The sequence below is a fragment of the Meles meles genome, chromosome 2 (assembly GCF_922984935.1).
Source record: "Meles meles chromosome 2, mMelMel3.1 paternal haplotype, whole genome shotgun sequence".
Lineage (NCBI taxonomy): Eukaryota > Metazoa > Chordata > Mammalia > Carnivora > Mustelidae > Meles > Meles meles.
Window position 1 is genome coordinate 140,581,915 of NC_060067.1, and position 18,140 is coordinate 140,600,054.

General features: G+C 42.9%; 1 protein-coding gene across 2 annotated transcripts in view; it reads left to right on the top strand.

The window, feature by feature from the left end:
* The window catches only part of PALLD (palladin, cytoskeletal associated protein), a 386,386-nt gene that overhangs the window by 300,052 nt on the left and 68,194 nt on the right, over positions 1–18,140 (top strand). Inside the window, exon 1 of one of the 2 annotated variants that reach the window (XM_045997081.1) lies at positions 719–867. The exons of the other annotated variant lie outside the window; for it this stretch is intronic. The gene's annotated coding sequence lies outside the window, so the exon portion shown is untranslated. Of the gene's footprint in view, positions 1–718; positions 868–18,140 lie in introns of those variants that run through there. 2 annotated transcript variants of the gene reach the window in all.

The following is an 18,140-nucleotide window of genomic DNA, read 5'->3' on the forward strand; positions in this document are numbered from 1 at the left end:
AGTAGGTTAAAATAAGTGACTGAGAGCATCATAGTTTATGACAGAAGACAAGATAGGGACCAGGTTCCTAAAATATTGCTAAATCAGAATGAGTTACACGTATTACCCTAGGGCTCCTAAGTTTAGTTACTCATTGATAGGACAGAGTAAGCTAATTAACGGAAAACTAGAAATCATCTCTTACTTAAAAAGGGAGTGTGCTGCAGGGTGATCTGCACTTTCTTGTTTAAATGCTGCGCACTCTGCCTGTACCTGCGAGCCCGTAGCACCCCAGTTAAAGGAGAGTAGCCAGCAGGAACTGGACCCTCCCCCACCCAAGCCTCAGCCCCGCAGTTTCAGGCCTTCAGGGCTGCTTCCATTCCACCGCTGGCTTCCATTCCACGCCCCAAGAAATGTTGCCCTGGAGTCAGAGTCATTGGACATTTCTTTTTAGTCTATAAAGGAAAAAGACAATCAAAAACTGGGGGGAAGTCATCCTGCCTTGCAGCCAACATCTCTACTGGCCTAGGGGGAAAAAATTAAATTCTTTCCCATTATCAGTTCTTCCTAAAAGTTCCGAGAAAGCCCGATTCATCGCTGGCTGCCCCAGGAAGGGGCCGCAGAAAGATGCAAAGGGCGGAGCGCGGCCCCGAGGAGGGGGCGGGAGGCCTCCCGAACCTGGGGGCCCTGGCTTGCGGCTGGAGCCACGCCTCCGTTGCGGACTCTTATTTTGAAGGACCACAGACCGAAGCGTTTCAGGGACTCACTGAGTCACGGAGCGGAGCAGCCTGCCGGGTATATAGCGCCGGTACCTGCCTGGGGCCCCAGCCCACAGAGCCCGCAGGACCGGGAGCTAGAGAGCGGTGGGGCGCGGCCCCGAGACCCGAGGTAGGCGCAGGGGGTCGGCCCCTCGGCGGGTAGAAATGTATGAATTTAAAGGGAGCGGAGGTTGTGGGGCGGTGGGCGAGCTGGGGTGGAAAGGTTTTACCAGAGGGTGAGGGGGTGGGTAGCGGGGCCGAGCAACTTGTAAACGCAGTTTCTCCCAGTGGATGGTCCTTTCGCAGAGCCCCCCCACCCCCACCCCGGGTCGGATCCGAACAGGAACCACTGAAAACGGTTCCAGATGGGCATTTTGTTTCATCTTCCCAGGGTCGGGACTGGGGATGCTCTGCTGCCGTAGATGATCCCTCCCTGTCTTACAAACTTTTCTGACCCCATCCCTCACTTATTCGTGGCCCCACTTACACGGGGATCAAACCCGTTGTGGAAGGGCAGAAAAAAACCGTGGCTGACAGAGATTTAAGGGATGAAGGGATGAGGGGATGACCTCATTCCCTGGCACTGGCAGGGGGCTAGGGAGGAAGGGCCCATAGGGTCCATCCGTCTGGAGCCAAACCAGGGGGCTGCGCCCTTGCCTCTCCCCAGCCCCATACTCCTTTTCCTGGGAGTTATTTACCCCACCTTGGCGCCACTCGAAGAAAACTTCTTGTCACTTGGGGGCTTTTCCCCACCAGGGTGCCCTGGTAAGCAGTCGCTAGGCTCCTCTTGCAAGGCTTGCGGCTGTAGTGGGGGTCCGCAGCTCCGCCCCCGCGGTCCCTCCCACCCCACCCGAACGGTAGCTGCTTTGTTAACCGGAGAGCCGGGCGCGGGCCCTTGGCTGTAGGATTGTGTGAACCGTCAGGCTGGCCCTCTCTGGTGTGCCGTGTGTTCAGAAATCCCGGGCACAGAACTGGGGGCTGGATCCTGGAAGAAACGGAACCCACCCTAGGACTGGGGGCTTCTCCCCTGTGTGCCTTATTTAACATTCGGGGAGGTTCTGTCCCGAATGGTAAGTTGTTCCGAGTCCAGAATGGAGAGTTTGGACACTTGAGTCTGGAGTGAGTCTTAGGACTATTGCACTTGTTGAGGACTGAAGGGGGCGCACATGCATCTTTCCACCCAGCTGAGCTGCGTCTTGCTCTGGTAGCAGGCCTGAATGAGCCCACCCCAGCTGCTGGTGTGCAGGCAAGAAACACCAGGATGGGTGTGTATTCTTGGGGAGGGGCGTCGCTAGAGCCCTGCACTAGTTGGATCTACGATGTGATTTGCAGTCACCGAGAACTAGTATGAGAAAGGCAGAAATGGACAGACCCAAGATTTGGAGGCATGAGATAAAACACATTTCAGTTAACCAGCATTTGGAAAAGTTACTGTCACCACCTCTCCCGCCCCTCTCCCATCCTCCAGGCTCAGCGTTGGCCTTACCAACTTTGGAAACTGCCAAGTTTTGCCTTTGAGGACACATTCTTAGTTGTGTTATGAAAGCTCCTGCCAGAACTATATCAACAACTGCCACTGAGGAAAAATGGTCCAGCTAATTGTCCAGATTTTGGTTTGGTTTGCTTCTGGACCTCACAGTCCAAAGGCATGAGCTTTTTTACATCCTCAGGGACAGAGGGTATTATTTTTAAGATCTGGCAGACTGAATTATCGATAAGGAGTTTGTTTCTATTGATTGATATGAGACACCATGAAGCATACGCACCCTTATGCCTTTGAGTGATTGCCTTTTTGTACCCTGAGCAATAAATGTATGATGAGTGAGCAAGAGTTATATCATCAACACATATTTCAACTAATCCCTAAGCTTTGTTTTTTATTCTATTTCATATAAAATAAGATTTATTAGATACTTTTTTTTTTTTTTGTCTTTAGAATAAGGAGTGAGGTGGGTTGCCCACTGCCCACACCACATCCCTTCATAAGAAGCTAGGCAAGTTCAGCAAGTAACAGCAAATAACAGAACATGCCAACATTCTAACCATCTCTTGAGCTGTGTGAAAACTTGATGACCTGAGTGAAGAATATGGGTAGATGGTTGATAATAACGTAGCTTTATTTTGGGGGGACTGCTGGAATCCGTGAATCATAGTTTTGACAACCGGTATGGTAAAGTAGCTCTCCTGCTTTAAATGGCATAATAACTGCTTGTCCAGTCTGTCCCGGGTGAGGACATTGAGTAAACAGCAGATAGATAAATGTCCTAGTTAGCGTACCCCTGGTATGCTTCAGTATGTCCTCGTGGGCTCTACAGTCTAGTTGATTTTTAAAAGTTTTTCACATAACAGACTGAAAATTGAATGCCACTTACCACATTGCACCGTGGTTGATCCCAAATACCTTTATAGTATTGCCATCTCTTTAGAAGAGCTGTTGGGTTTGTACTACTACTTTGATAATAGTTGCTTCTTTTTATCCCCCCAAATATTATTTTCCCTAGACTATAGTAATTCTTATACTTTACTATATTTGAAATAAGTATGTGTTACTGAAATACAAAGTATTTACTGGAAATTATCAAGGAGTCCACACTGCTCAAGGTGCTAAAGACATTATATCAAGAGGAAGTTATTAATTTGTTCGAACAATTGTTTGATTGTTACTCCCACTTTCCACAGTTTTTTCACAATCATTGGGAGCTGTACAAATGTGTATTAGATATTGTCTTCCCTTCTGTGTATATTTCAACACAAACAATTTTGCATCAAAAGATATTGTAATTTTCAGTATTTATTGCAGAAGATCCAGGTAAACATTGGGTAAGAAAAGTTCACTATGCTTCTAAAATTGTCTACTATGCAGTATCTTGCAAAATAATTCTCTTCAAGGAGATGGGGAGGGGAGTAGACAGACACTAAATATATACTTAAAAAATTAAAGATATGTTAAAAAAGCACTGAATTCTTTGAAAGTGTTCCCAACGCATTAAATGTATCCAAATAATACTATCTGAAACACAGAACAAGAAATGGAACTCTAAGATTTTAAAACAAGGTATAGGAAAAATAGGAATTTTGACCAGGATCAAACAAACGTAAAATTAAGACAGTTCTAACTAGTACTGTGTACCAGGTTTTCGGCTTTAGAAAATCCCTGCAGAATTGCACTAATTCAAGAGTTGTTGTTGTTGTTGTTTTTAAAGATTTTATTTAATTTTTTTTGACAGAGATCACAAGTAGGCAGAAAGAGAGGAGGAAGCAGGCTCCCTGCTGAGCAGAGAGCCTGATGCGGGACTCGATCCCAGGACCTTGGGATCATGACCTGAGCCGAAGGCAGAGGCTTTAACCCACTGAGCCACCCAGGCGCCCCCCCCCCCAAGAGTTTGTTTTTTTTTTTTAACAGGAAAGTTTTGTTTTATATTTTGTCAAGGATAAAGAATTGGAGGTGGTAGACAAGAAGGGTTTCACTGAAGATTTGATGACTAGAGAGCAGTAGCCCATTATCGCAGGAAAGACATGGAGAGAAGATGGAAGTAAGGAGGGCCTGGTGTCAGGGAGGGAGAATCATTCTGAAACAAGGGGCCTCGACAGCCCTCTGCCCAATCTTATGGACTACTGAAGGCACAGTCGTCTTCCTGAGCAATAAGTCTTAGCTGTCTTCCTGGTTAACTGCATTAGGGTTAACTGTGATATGTAACATAAGCCAGAGAGGCGAGCCTCTCTCACGTGTATATTTGGGATAATGACTACAAGGAAACAAACTAAAAACGTGGGATGGTTAGTTAACGTCTGTCCTTGGTTTCCCACTGAATGTGTGTTGGCCCAACTGCCAAAGCTTCACCACTTGGTAAGCGAAGATGGTGATTTTTGCAGTTTGGCATGGACTTTTGGATGGCGTAAAGGCTTATTTGATGGAAAAGATTTCCTCCTGAGGGAGAAGCCATTCGCAGACAAGGTGTGTCAGCCAGAAGAAATGAGCAAATAACCATTTTCTGGTTTCTGTTGGCAAAATGTTGCATTTTTTTCCCTATGTAAGTGTTAAAATAGATTCATAGGAAGAGACATAAAACCAAGGAAAAAGAATAAGACATGAAGTTTCACCAATGGGAGGGGAGAGAACTAACTTTTGTTAAGTAGCTATCACTATCCAGGCTCTGCGGGATGTGCTGCATTCTTTTACCACACTTCGTTCTCACAAAATCCTCTGAGCTAGACCCAGCACATGTCCTCTTATTCTAGAACTGGGATCAGGAATGCCATCCAGACAAATGAAGTACTGTTCAACCACTGTCCTCTTTGGCTTGCTTCAACTTTTCATGACATTTGTGGCCTCTTTGTGAAAGTGTCAGCATTACTGAGAATGAGCAGCCCTCACCTTTCGGATGGCTTGGATTCTGAATGTGGGTGTGTAAATTGGTTGCTGGGAACTCTGAACATACTTTTTCATTGAAATTAGGTCCCACTTTGTGGTTAGGTTCCCAGGACAGCCCAGAAATCATAGCTGAAATATTCTGCTTTATTAATAGTACATAGAACCCAGCCACTATATATAACATGATTTTTGTGGGAAAACACACTCAAAGCTCCAACTTGATTTTTTTAAGGTTTTTAATCCCAGCAACAATGGCTACAAGGACCCCACCTTCTCTTTTTCCATATAAACCCTGAAGGGAAAATAAAGGTACAGAGAGGTACATTTCCTTTCCTACTCCCCTTATGCTGTCAGAGACCCCACACTGGAACTACAGAGCTGTGGGAAGAGGGGATCCCAGCAGTAGCTGGCTTTGTAACAGCAGAGGGAGAAGAGAAGAAAGCCAAAAGGACCTGGGTAATAGGGCAGAACTGAGATCTATTCTGGGTGGCCAGTCAGTGCAAACTACCTGTTGCTTGATATTACTTCCTCACTAAACATAATCTTTACCACAGAACCTAGATGTAGACATTAGCACTGCCTGCTTGGATGTTCATTATCATTAAAGTCAGGACAGTGTTTTGAATGGAATCTTTAATAATAGGAGGAAAGCATATTTCGAGACCTTTTATTTTTCTTCTTGATACCAGTTTACTAAATTCCCAAATAAGTATCTGTTGGAGACTAGATAAACTTAGGGTAAACTTGAATGCTAATTTATAATTATTATATTCTAAATAATCATATAGTAAATGCCATGTGTTGGGTACTTCATACAGAAAATGTGCTAAAATGTTTATTTTTTTTTAAAGACATTTATTTGAGAACGAGAGAGCACATGCACGCAAGCAAAAGCAGGGGGAGAGGCAGTGGGAGAAGGACAAGCAGACTCCACAGGGGCTTGATCCCAGGACCTTGGGATCATGACCTGAGCCGAATGCAGACGCTTAACCGACTGAGCCACCCAGACACCCCTCAGGCGTTTAACACACATTGTCACGTAATCCCCATCACAATCCCACATAGTAAGTACTGTTAGCACCACCACATTAAAAATGATGAGAGGGAGACTTCAAGAGGTTCATTTGCCTGTAGTCACACAGATCAGAAAAGACAGGGCTGGAACCTTGTTAATTCAGATATCATTGAGCAAGTGCCCTGGGTCCTGGCTAGACTTTGGGAATAAAGCAATGGACAAATATGCAAAAATCCCTGCCCTTGTGAAGCTTATCTTCCAGTGGTTAGGAGACAAACCATGAACAAAATAAATTGAATAGCCAGGGCTTCCAGTGGAGTTATGTGTTATGGGGGGAAATAAAGCGAGGGAGGAGGACAAGGAATGCTAGGTGGGAGTTGCAGTTCGGACAGCCAAATAAAGCAGAAGAGTGGCTCAGAGTCGACAAAACGAGTCCAGGAGTACTTACGCTACTGTTTCTCACAGCAAACCATTTTATTTTGCAACAGCGAATGTTTGAGTATGTGCCATCTTTCTCAGTCACTGTAAGTACCCCAGCAAGTGACTGGGGAGCCATCCAGGAACAATAGAGGGAGGCCTTGACCTTGCGTATCCAAAGGCCAGTGGGATCTGGTGCACAGGCACAGCCCTTGGCCCCAGCAGAGCATGCAGAGAGGGCGCTGCAGTTGCGCTGGGGAGGAGGCAGAATCTACGGGCCTGGACGGCAGGAGTGAACCGAAGTGGCAGTGGGAGCTTGTGGTCGCTCTCTACCGCGTTTCTGTTTTCTCGGTGAAATAAGGGCAGTCATTGGCAGAGGGCCAGACAGGGGAGCTTTTAGAGGAATTGTGAGGACAGAGGAAGGTGTGAAACGGAAACGTAGGAGAGGAGGAGCCTGAATTTGGCTGGAGAAATGGACACACAGCATCTGCCCAAGGTCGAATTCTATTCCCAGTGTGCTGGACCTCAGAATTCCACAATCATAAGGAGAAGGACTGTCTTTCCTTTATGTTTCACTCCCATGCACTAACACACTACACTTAGTAGATGGGTGGTTAGTGTTGTTGAGTGGCTGTTGTAATACACCTCCTATGCACATGTCCAGAAATTTCCTTTAAAATTTCGTCTCCTAATCATCAGGTTTATTTCACTTCACTCTGAAGTGCTTGAACACTTACAATTCCTGAAACAGCACTCGTACACTGGTTTGTTCCTAATTATTTCACTGAGTTAATCTCATCTCTCTAATATTAAGACAGAGTTTTAGACTCTGAAAGAATTCTTAAGGGTATGCTTTTTTCTTTCTTTCTTTTTTTATGTTACTCTCCAATGGCTGCCTAAATCAAACCTCATTCCTATCAGATTCTGCCTTTCTTGAGGACAATTCTGCTTTATCACTGGTGAGTGGTTAGCACACAGCTAGGGCACTCTACAGGTAATCAGCTCAGAGAGTGACTGGAAAGGAAAACCAACTGGAATGGTTAGGATAACGCAGCAACTAGATATTGGTGGTCTAAGCTAAGTTAGTGGTAAAGCAAGCAATTGAAGTAATTGGATCCGGGCATGGTTAGAAGACAGAATCAACTATACTTGGTATTGATGGCAGGTGAAAGGTAAGGGAGTGGCATACACTAAGGATTACTCCCAGGTTCCTGCCAGGCGGTGGGTGGATAGGACTGCCATTTAGAGAGGAAGGGACAAGGCGGGGACAGCTCTGAAGGAAGGGCAAGTTTTTGGTTTTGAACATATCATGACGTGGAGTTGTCCAGGAGGCAATGAGATAACCCAGATGTGACATTCTGGGAGATCACAGTGATTAATTAAGCCTTGGAAGAAGATGACTGCTCCAAAAGAGAGCGGAAAGTGAGAAAACTGGACTCGCATTATCTGAAGGTGGAATAAAGATCCCACTGTTTGACGAAGCCCTAGTCTGCACAATCTGCCCAGTAACAGAATATTGAAATAAAGCTTCTCCTGGTAAAACCACAAATGAACGAATTCAACACTGGAGTTGGAAAAAGTTGTAGTTTTTCTTGGTAAAGTCTCATTTCCTACTAGCCTTCATAACTATAAATGGATGCATTTATATGGAAGGTGATATGTAGTTTTTTTTTTAATCTATTTTAGGCATTTATTAATAAAGTGAATCCACATGTGCTCCATACTTTTCTTACATATGACTTCATTGCTCAGTGTCACAGAATGCTGGAGCGCATAGTGTCCACATCAGCAACCACAGATCCAACCAGCCAAGTGACTGTGGCTACCCAGGGACGGTAGATAAGGAGCTGGACCTCACCTCTCCAAGGGGAAGCTTTTATTTGCAAGAGAGAGTGGCCCATAAGAACTTGGCAGATCTCTTCGAAAGGCAGAGAAATGATCTAGGGATAATTTGGCCATTGTCCAAGTCCAGGCATTCCTTGACTCTTCTTCGTGGACAACCAACAGGGGTTGTCAGTTTGCAAACACACAGAATCATACTCCTTAATGTCAATGCCTCTTCTACTTTTCCAGAACTCTTTGGTATGGTGGTAGATGCTCCGTGAAGCCACTAGGTGGGCGAAGCTGCCAGACCTTTTCTCACGTTGACTTCCTTGCTGCAGAGGACAAAGGAACGCTAAAATCTGACAGGTGCACTTGCAGAAGTTCCTTGGAATGCTTTTATATTGAGAGATTTAGAAAAGCCTAAATCCAGGCCCATCACAAGCATATCAAGGTTGAGACTTCTGAAATCCATTGCCATCTCTTAAGGGCCAAGTTCTCATTCATTTAAAAATACCAGGACTTTTGCTGTATCCCAGTAGCAAAGCTAGGTAGGGCAGGTGTCCTTGCTTCCACTCTACAGATTAGAAACTGTATCATTGGTTGACTTTCCGAATTTGCAACCGTAGCAGGACTTGCATCTCCTGGCCCTCCAGCTCTGTTTTTCTTGTCAGCACATCCCGAGGTGCGAGTGATATTACCACTAGAAAATGTGTGCTGTGGGCAATTGCAGAGTTTTCCAAAAGCTTAAGCACAGATGGCAGATCTGGCAAAGTCAAATTAAGAACACCGATTATAAGTTCAGGAGGAAAGTTTTTAAGGGGAAATGCAAAATGTTTAAAATCCTGAAGCCCAGTTTACTTGGGCAAGGAATCCCAGTGGAGGAATCTGGTTGGTCACCGAGGGAACCTCCCAGTGACACTTTCTGGCCACCTGCCCTGGCCAGCAGCTGAGGAGAAAAAGTCGTGGTGGTGTTGAGTAGACAGCTCAGCATCAACTGGCAGTCAGCGTGTACTAGGCACCTGGGCCACCAGGTGTCTGTCCCTTCTCTGTCGCTCTCTGTGTTCCAGGCAGGCTCTGTGACCTCCACACCTCTGCTTACAGTGCGACGTAGCTCATGTTTATGCTCTCTAGCTTATCACTTTGATTTTGTCTACATACTAAGCCAAATGCAAATCTGATCATGAAACTGAAGGTTTATCACTTTGGACTTTCAAATATTTGCTCAGTGTTACTGTGGCTCCAGTTGTTTCATTTTGCTGTAATGCTCTACTCAAATCTACAATGAGGTCATATTTCAGAATTATATTGATAATGATTTCACAGTCTAGTGCAACAGTGATTGGTTTACTGTGTTTTAAGGTACCGTAATGATTAGCATTCACAGAGCAACACAGGACATTAGTCATTTAGAAGAATTAGCAAAGAATATGATGAAGACTGAATATCTTGAAATAAAGTTTGCTGAGATAGTTGGCTGTGCTCTGAAACTTGAGTATAATTCTCTCTTTTGTGTAATGGCTTTTATGGATTCTCTTCTGACTTTGAGCTAATCAGGTCGTCCTTTCATCACTGCTTTAGGTCTGGCTTCAAATACCATATCCCTTCTGACACTTTCATTTAAGAAAAAAAATCACTTTTTTTGGCCAGAGGCATTCAACTAAAATTATGAATCAGAAAAATATGGCATTCTTGGGGCACCTGGGTGGCTCAGTCGTTAAGCGGCTAGCTTCAACTCAGGTCATGATCCTAGGGTGTTGGGATCAAGCCCCGAATTGGGCTTCCTGCTCAGGAGGAAGCCTGCTTCTCCCTTTCCCGCTCCCCCTGCTTACGTTCTCTCTCTCACTATGTCTCTCTGTCAAATATATAAATAAAATCTTAAAAAGAGAGAGAGAGAGAGAGAAATATGGCATTCTAGCTCTTGGCAGTCGGATTAAAGGTTAAGGTATTATGAAACCACAGGATCTGACTGAAGCTGTGGGTCATATTCTGGCAAGGGTCAAATACACCTGGTGTTCTCCTTGACCACCCAGAGAGCTGCATCTTACATTAACAGCATAGTGAGATTTAGAAATGTGTCCGTGACTTGGAGGCTATTGCTTTCATGCTGCCTTCTCTTATTTTCTGAACTAGCTGAGGAAATGGCTGTCATCCCAGGTCTGTCTTCTGATGTGCTGGTAGTTCTCACTCAAGCTCTTCACAGCCAGCTGTCTTTCCCCTGTTGCCTCTGGTCATCTAGAGACTAGAGGAGACCAGCTTCAGTATCCTTCTCAGCTTTACCATCAACATGTGGAGTGAGGAGAGAAACTAAAGGCATTCCCATCCAACTATGCCTCTTTCCTCTTTGTTTTCTGTTCATGATCTCATAGAGTGTTTGGTTAAAATACTTAAGAAGTTGATGGCTTTAGGCGATAATGATTCCCAAGTCCTGGAAAAGGAGAAAGATGTACCTCAGACGTCAGTAAATGCCACATTCTAGTTCAAATCATAAGCCTGAGCGTGATCAGTAAAACTGTATTAGATGTCAGAGCTTCACAAAAATCACAAGTGCCAATTACCCAAAAAACATTGAAGCAAATGTGTGGCTGTGTATATATCATAGTATTCAAAGATGGGAAAATCTGTAACGTCACGTGACCTCGCTTTTGCCAGAAAGGAATTCTAAAGGCAGTAGGTTTCCCATGAGTGGGCCATGTAGCATTAATAAAAGACTTCTTTGCAAACTTTTTGGAATTTTCTATGCTAATTTATATTTCAGGACATAATATCCTTTGGATATACTATAATTTGGGAAACAGGGGAGAATTAATGAGTTTGATCCCTGAGCTAGGGTAACAAAGTTTAGCTTAGAAAAATCACAGGTTCCACCTGGTCAGTTTCTCTTCTGTTTCGCTCAAGTTAGGGAAGAGTTTACACAGTTTAAAAAGAGCTCAAGTTAGGGAAAAAGAAAATCAAAAAACATTTGATTTTTCAGCGATCTCAGTTCTTAGACCTCGGGATAAACAAATTTAATGTAGTCCTTCTGTACTGTGTGAGTTATGCTGACCTAAGGCTGCGGTCATGGCCCATTATTCTTGGTGATAATCATGCTGTAATCACAAGGTCTTCCCATTGTAGAATGGTTTTGAAGTGTACATTAGTAAATGCTTTTGCTATTTTAATAGTCAGGTAGGTGCATCACATGAATTAGAGGTCTTCCATATTAGGCTTTTGGAGACACAGCCATCCTGGGGATCGTATGAGGTCTTGGAGAAAAATGGAGACCAAGTGAATGCAGAGGCTTCTATGGGGCAAGCAGAGTAAGGAATTCAGTCAAATGATGTCATCCAAGAGAAGCAAGCCCATGCCCGAAAAACTGGCAGCAGCTTACCCATACCAAGCCACCTGAGACATTTCCTGGGCTGGAAACAATGTTACGGAAATTGAACTTCCTTGCCAAATTTACCACACCTTGCCAAATCCTGGGTACCGCTCATATTGCCGCAAGAATAATTATCGCTTTATAGCACCTCTGCCAGGCGCTTCCATGAAAGTGAAGAAGGAATTAGGAACGCTTGTATTTTAGCAGACTAGAGAGGGACAGTGTAGGTATGCTTCCTCTGCCCATTAAAACTGAGGCTTTTCTAGTGTGTGTTTACTGTGAATTACTATCCAAGAGGAAAGTAATGTATCTGGCTGTGTGAATCAAAAAGCTTTGTTCTTTGTTTTATTTCAGGCCTCAATGCTCTAGGAAACAATGACTAGATCACCTCTAAAAATTAACAGTCATGATCGAATGTGCCCAGAAGGAAAGAAAGATTGCTTTCGATTGATCTTTCTTTTCTGCCCAAATCCAAATGAATAGCTTTATTCGTTTATTCAATAAATATTTAATGATACTGTTTTCAAAGTGTTTTTATATACATTCTATAGTCTTAAAGCAATCCTGTGAAATAATTTTTTTACTTGAAAAATTTCATATATATATATGAAATGTATAGAGCGATTATATAGACTATATGTTAATTATATATATATATATATAATATGGATATTGATATCTGTTTTCACATATAGAATCTATCTGTTTTCACATATAGAATCTATCTGTTTTAGAGAAGGAAAAAACAAGCTTAAGGAAAAAACCTTAAGAAGGTGAAGTGTGTCTCAGAGTGGTCAGGTAGCACAGAGTTCACTCACTCGTGGTTTCTCTTGCTCAGTCCTAGTCTCCACTCAAAACCACATGCACCTAGTGGGCAAGACTCTGGGATTGCTGTGGTATCCTTTAACCCACAGAAGTCTAATTTTATCTAAGATTTGTTAGAATATATGAGGTAAAAAAAAGTTGTGCAACAGGAAATTGAATTAAAAGATCCTACAGCAAATCCTCCCTGCCAATCTCCTAATGAACACAGGATGCATTCCAAACACTAGAAAGTTACTGTTGGAGTAGGACATGCTTTAAAAAGCTAGCAAACAAATCCAGTGCTACTCCTTCACTCAGCAAACGCCGACTCAGTGTGTCTTGTGCTTAGTAGTTCCCTGAATGAGCAGGGGCACGTTGGCCAGGCCCCCTTTTAGATCAGGGGAGAGACGAGCCCAGCAGCAGGGTGGATTGTCGAGGCCTGCAGCTGAAGTGGATCAGTACACGCAGAGCCCTAGGGGGAAGGGGTACACGTTCTGCCCAGGGAGGGTACGGGGGGGGGGAGATTCTGGAGACGGCTGAGACTTAACAGCAGTCAAGTGTGATAGAGGTTGAAGCGGGGTGGAAAAGGAGCTCGGTTCACGTCCAAAGGCTCAGAAGTGGAGAGAAGGTGGTGTGTCTGGAGGGTGGTGGGTGCTTGGGTATCAGAAGAGGATCCCGCAGGGACAGAGCTGAGGAACTCTTGGCCGGGCTGTGAGGAGCCTTGCCTGATACACTGAAGTGTCACGGAAAATGTGGCAATCACTTTCTTTCCTTTTTTCTGGGGGGGGGGCAGTCACTTTCTTTATGAAGGAGTACATTCACAGATTGATTGGAATAGATCTTGTGTGTCTATATAACTGGAGAAGTCTTCCTAGATACTTTATAAAGGAATTTTAGAACCTGTTTACCACTTGTTCCTAACCCCTTTGTTCTTTTTCAAAAACGTTATCTGATTTTGCTTACCTATAAGAAAGGCAGTTATGAGTTTAAAAGACTCCAAAAATCATAAATTTTTTTAAAAAATACAGATTTTTTTCATATAAAGGGTTCAATAAATGTTGGAAGTGGAGGGATGGTTTTAAATAGTAACATGACATATTCTTACGAAGGACTTGAGAGGAGCCTGCCCTAAACAGCCCTTCTGCCAGTCTTTACACCACTGATTTATTTAACAAGCCCTGTTCAGGGGTGTCAGTGAAAAACTCTCAGAGGTATCACAAAGTCCAAATTAATGTAGTCGGAATGAATAAGGGTTCCTCTTCCTGTAGTTTGAGATAGCACCTAGTTGTTCCAGGATCATGGTTCATGCTCACCTTTCTTCTTTCCCCTCTCAAAAGGCCCTTTGGCCAGTTGATCGCTAATTTATCCTCTCTAATGTGAATTCAACTATTAATGCTATGACTTCACTCTTCAAATACTCCATGAACCAGGTCTGTCACAACTGACTGGTGAAAAAGCCTCTAGTTTGACACTGCATTCTGACAAATTTGGCTATACCTCTTCTGTAAACAGTAGTGCCTATAATTTCCCTCCTTCCCCTCGCCAACAAAATTCACATTCACTCTCCTGTCATGAATATGTAAATCTTCGCTTGTACATTTGTTCAATTCTCCACCTCTACACAGTTGACTGTTTTTATTCTTAGATGTAAGATCTAGAACAGAGTCTCCATTAGAAGTGCTCTGTAGATCCGCCATATCCAGTCAAAGTGAAAGTTCAAGTTCACGTGCCATTGGTTTTCTCATGTTTACCTTTAAAACTCAGGTCACTTGAGAGCTAAATTTGTGTGTTTGATGTGTGTAATGTAAGTGGCAATAATCACCTGGTGATTATCTTAAACTGAAGGCCTTAAATAACACATAAGGCCTCAGTGTCCATACCAGTAAATCTGGTCAACAAAGAGTTTTCTTTGTAAGAGGGAGAAGGAGATGCGATTATTTTGTGGTTGTCTTATATGAATTTTAAGTACCAGTTCTGTGAGGAGAGTAGGTCTGGGGCAGAAGAGGTAACTCTAGGGAGCAATCTGTGTGGAATTTGCAGCTTGGTCCTTGAATCTGACGTGTTAAAGAGACTGTATGTCATTGTAGTAAGGTGGAACAGAAAGAAGATTTTTGCTTTAATTTTTTGTTTATTTTCTCAGCGTTCCAAGATAGAAAGAAGATTTATTATAGTAATTGAGGTGACTGTGATTCAAACTCCTGTAAATCACAGTCTACCCAGAGTAGGGTAGTGGCCCTCTCATTGCAAGTTTATGTCCTATAATCAAAGAGCATTCTGAAAAGGAGTGATTCTGGAAGAGTTATCCACACACTGACAGTATCAGCATCACCTGAGAAACTGTTAGAAATTTCAATTCTTGGGCCGCCCCATCCCAGACCTGCTGAATTAGGAACTCAGAGGGTAGAGCCCAGTAATCTGGGTTTTCAAGCTTTCTAGATAATTCTGATGCCTACTCAAATTTGAGAACCAGTCCTATAAAGGAGTATGTTGTCCCTTAAATAAGTATGATTTGAAAGTGGTGATACATCAAATGCCAGGACATCCATTTCTTATCCACAGCAGGACCGTCATTTATGGCTAGCAATATTACCAGGGGAAAAACTGTCAGTTTGGCAACCAAGTCCAAAGCAAAACAAAGTTTTAATACTTGCTAGTGAAGAAAAAGCTTGAAATTAGTGGCCTAGCTAAAAGCAGACTGGATCTCAGGGCTGCACCATCACCATCTTCTATTCTGGCTTTAAAAGTTTTCTTCATTGAATTGAGTTGAAAGTTCAGTTGGGAAAAGATGGAAAAGGATCACATATTCTTTCCTTCTTTTTCAGATAAAGGTATAGTCATAAGATCTTTTTGAGGGCAACTTGACTGTAATCATTAAAATGTAAAATTCGCATGCCCTTTGAGCTGATAATTTTCTAGAAGTTTTTCCCACAGAAAACTCAAAACAAATATGCAAGTTCAAGGATCTTCATTGCTATGCTATTTGTACTAACTGAGTACTTGAAGAGAACATGTCTGTCATTAATAAAGAATGGCATATCTGTACTGGGGAGTACTGTGAGGCCATTAAAAAGCATGAAGTCGAACTGTGTGTGGACATGGAAGGAGATGCATGATAGGTTGTTGAAAGATAAAAGATGCCTGAGGGAAAATGCATGTGTGCAATCCAATTTTTGTGAACAAACAAACAAAAATCCGGACTATAAACATATATGTGTTAGATATGTATTTACATTTGCTTAGTAAAGGTTCTGGAAAGAGAGTTTTGTATTAACAGTGGATTTCCCTGGGGAGTAAGATTATATGATGGGGAAGAATTTTCACTTTTATTTTATTATCTAAGTACTTTTACTTTCTTATACTTGAATTTCCCGCAGTGAATATGTATTCCTTCTGGGGGAAATAATTAGGGAGAAACGAAGTCTCCAGAATAGTAAGAGACAGCTTATTAGCCATAGAACTAACTCTGGTATCCTGATGTCCTATTTCCCAATCAGTGTTATTTGGGATTATTTTTTTACTTCCCAATGACAGAGTTGCTCAAAATGTTAGAGCAAGAATTTGACTTGTGAGGAAACTGAGCCCAGAGAGGCTAAGTGATGGAGAGGGGGCCCTGAGATTGTGGCTGAGGAAGAAGCAATAGAGGCCCTGGAGATGGGAAAGCAAACTGAAGTGAAATCAAGCTTCATGCTTGAAATTCATGGTCACTTTTGTGAACATAAGCCTGCCATTTTGTCTCCTCTTAGCCTGCCATTTTGTCTCCTCTTAGCGTCGAGGGGTTCCAAGACTAATAGCATAAAACTGTAAATTTGTGTAATTTAGAGATTGAACTGTACTTATTATCTTGGTGGACAGTGACTGGAAACCAGGGCTACTGAGCAAGAACCATTATTCACTGCCTTTCAACTCAACAAGTATGCATACAGAAGGACCGTACTTGCAACTTCTCTTTCCCTTTGCCTCTCATCTCAAAAGAAGGCTTCTTATATCACTACAGAAGATAAAATAATATGAAGAAAATGTAAGCATACTCAGTGTATGAAAGAGACGAGACTGAAAGCAAAAAGTCCAGGTCAGATTTAGAATTATGCTCATTTGAGTTCCGAGCTCTAATGACTGGTAGAATTCAAACCTTTCGTGTGGAATATGCTTTCATTCTATGCCTTCAGTAGTAGACAGGAGAGGCCAGGTTCACCAAATGTGTTTTGCACGGAATCATCATCCTGAATCATAGTCTTTAGCAAAGTAATGAGAAGATTCAACTCCATGACTATGTTTCATTTCTGAACTTTATCAATGACAAAGCCTCTTGGAGCTCTTATTTCAGGAAAGGAATAATTAATTTCAAGATATTTGTTCTCCACACTGTTCTGTAGTGTGATTAACTTTTGAGGTCACTGCAGACACAAATCAAGTTTCCCTTAAAATGCAACATGAGAGGGGCACCTGGGTGGCTCAGGTCCTGATCTCAGGGTCCTGGGATTGAGCCCCGCATCTGGCTCTCTGCTCAGTGGGGAGCCTGCTTCCCCCTCTCTCTCTGCTTGCCTCTCTGTCTGCTTGTGATCTCTTTCTGTCAAATAAATAAATAAAATCTTAAAAAAAAAAGTTAAAAAAAAATGCAACATGAGAGTACTAATTACTCTCAGTAGAGAGGGGATAGGTTATTTTGCAACTCTTCCTGCGGGGTGTAAGAAGCGTTTTCCTTAAAGCAGAGTATCTGATTCAGTCCTCAGAGTGAGAGCCACAAATATCTGAATGTGAATTAGTCCTAGTCTGTTGCAACATTCTCTGGGCCCAGCCCCCGAGCCAGCCCAGCCCCTATTGCAATATTCCTGAACACATTCTCATTAGGACTGGGTATGGCAGTTGACTTTTGTCTTTATCTTTCCTTGGTAACTGATAGTGTCACAGAAGGAGATAAGCGGCCCCTAGAGAACTGAGCTCTAATGGGTTCCAGACCTCCACATGCCCCCTGTGCAAGCATTTCTTTTGAAGACTCAAGGTTATGTTAAGTATTTGGGATGTGTCGTGGTTTGCTTTTCAAGCAGCCATATCAAGATTTTCTTTACTATAGAAACTCCAGCCGAGAACAGGTGTAGATTGTTAAGGTGATCTCTGCCACATGGGCACACTTAGCTGTGGAAGGAAAAGGAAAGAGGAAGAGACAGTATATTTTGGCAGGTGACAGTTTCTGTAGTGACAATTCATCGACAGACGTGCCAACAATCTGATGTCTGCTCTTAAAGGTCTGAATTAAATTCTCTACTAGATTCTGAGACCTCAGAAGGGATTTCAGTACAAACCAAACTTCATATTTATATGTTTATCAATATTGAAGGAAAGCAAAAAGAAACTAAAATTCTATGAAAGCCAGATTCGGCAATACACTTTTACATTACTTTTTTTTTTTTCCTTTTCTTTCTTTCTGTATTTTTTTAGAAAGATTGCGTACATGTGGAGAGTTTGGGAAGGTTGAGGGGAAGGGGGAGAGGGAGAGGAAGAAAAGAATCTCAAGCAGACTCCACGCCTAGTGTGGAGCCCGACACAGAGCTGGGTCTCACAACCCCAAGATCATGACCTGCGCCGAAATCAAGAGTCAGATGCTTAACCGACAGA